We start from the raw sequence: 2,338 nt of genomic DNA, 5'->3' as shown, positions 1-2,338 counted from the left end.
TCTTAAAGATTTTTAGTTATCATGAAATGTTTGTAGAATGACTAATATATAAACTTGTAGAAAAAAATAATATATATACAATAAAATATAAATTATACATTTTGTCTCTAATGTATTATGTATCAAAATTCTTTAAAATTATAAAAAAATAAATTATTTAAAATGAAAGTAATGTGATTAAGTGTAATTTATTTAGATGTAATTAAAAAATAATTGAATACTATGTATAGTAAAATATTAATATTATTGAAAGATAAAATTAAATTAAAATTTATTTTTATGTATCGTTTTTGTCCCTAACGTTTTCGTCCTATTTAAGTCTCTAACGTTTTAAAATCGTCTCAATTTTGTTCCGCCGTCTATTCTGTTTACGGATTCCTAATGGCAGGACAACATTGAGTCTATTTTAAAACGTTAGGGACTTAAATAGGACGATTGAAATGTTAGGGACAACTTTAAAACTTATCCCAAACGTTAAGGACAAAAATGATAGCTTACTCTTTTATATTAAAAGTAAACCCGTAGACCAGGTAGCAAACAAAATATTGCTGTTCAAATATTAACAAATTATTACTGAATTAAGGAGGGTAGCTCAGTATACAGACATTCTGCGTTTAACTTGAGAAAGGACCGTATTCACAAAATATAATATATACCGTTTAACTTGATAATTATATTAGTGGCTGTTTTCAAGACTTAAATTCGTGACTTTAAAATTATACAAAAACAACTCAATTTTTACTCAAATTGTTACCGAATTACAACCTCATAAAACATAAAGGACTCTAACTAAATTAGCAAAATACTGTATCAGGTGAACTGTTACATATATGTGCTTAGCTAGTTGGTTACCAAACATGAATTTGAAAACCTAGCAAACATTATCCGTCAATTAACCATTTCTCTTAATCAGTTAAATATTCGGGTGAGATAATTTATGATATAATATTAATTTTTTTTATCGTATCTATTCTTCTAAATAAATAGGATTATGCATGGTCCATACTTTAAATTTGAAGGATAAATTTACTAATAAAATCATGATATTAAGAATAATCTTACAGTGAAGAATGAGGTTTTGGAGAAATTTATATTGCATATATTTATTTGAGAAATGCTCAAACACTAATAGAATTTATTATTTTTGACTATTATTTTTAGTCATTAATTCAGTTCTTTTAGTTTAATAATTTAATAACATATTTTTAATATACATTTAAATATTAATGACTTATTAATGACTAAAAATAATTAAAAAAATACTTAAAAATTATTAAAATTTATTATTTTTTACCATATTTCTAAATAATAAATTTTACTAACCTTCTAACATTTTTTTTATTTATTTATAAATTTAATAAAAATCTTCATCAATTTTTATCTCTTCCCAAAAAAATTCTCACTATATAAAACTAATTATGTCTGTACCTAACAATTTAGGTTTTAGAAAAGAAGAAATAAAGGATCCAAGATGTAGTACGTAGGAAACTAGGGTTAGAAAAACACAAGTTGATACCATTGTTTTGGGTTTCAAATTCATGAGCACCCATGTGAATAGATGCCCCATTTGGATGGCAACTTCATTCATGTCTAACGTAAGAGTTAAGACCCATAATAATATAGATCAACTACTACCATATCATCATCATCAAGATCAAATGGGTCCAAATACACTGCTTCTTGGAATAAATGCATGCCTAATTGTTACGTTGTCCTCAAATACCTCAACATTATTTCTTGTGCTATAAAAACTGCTTTGCGTTTAATTTTTTTTATTAGGAAAAAAAAAGTAATTTTATAACTTGTCTTTTATATATAGTTAATAAAAAATGGTATCATATCCCTTACTATTAGGCATTCTTGTAATCAATAATTAATATTTTTTTATAATTTAATTTTTATATTTAAGAATATAATAAAGATTAATAATAATAATTAATAACGGTTATGATTTATCATTATAATTGATTCTTGTTCTGCTCCTTCACCTAATGAAGATACATAATATCACATAAATTCAATAACTTGCTAATGAGAAAAATAAAAAACTAATAAAACAAAGGCACACTTGCTAGATAATAAATCTCCCCCTTCTTCCTTGAACCACTTTCCTTCGTCTTCACGTGAGATTTCATTTATATTATCAAACACCAAACAACATTTTCTGACTCTTTTTATTTACGTTAGGGATACATTCATTGTATTTGTACGTGACGCATTAATTAATTTTCATTTCTATATTTATTTATATATATTTTCTAGTAGTATCTTTATACGTTGTGGTTATTGTGATCGAACATATGTATGTTTCAGTTGTTTTGGCAACTTTTGGTTATTC

The sequence above is a fragment of the Arachis ipaensis genome, chromosome B03, assembly GCF_000816755.2.
Source record: "Arachis ipaensis cultivar K30076 chromosome B03, Araip1.1, whole genome shotgun sequence".
Lineage (NCBI taxonomy): Eukaryota > Viridiplantae > Streptophyta > Magnoliopsida > Fabales > Fabaceae > Arachis > Arachis ipaensis.
Note: the sequence above shows the minus strand (reverse complement) of the source record.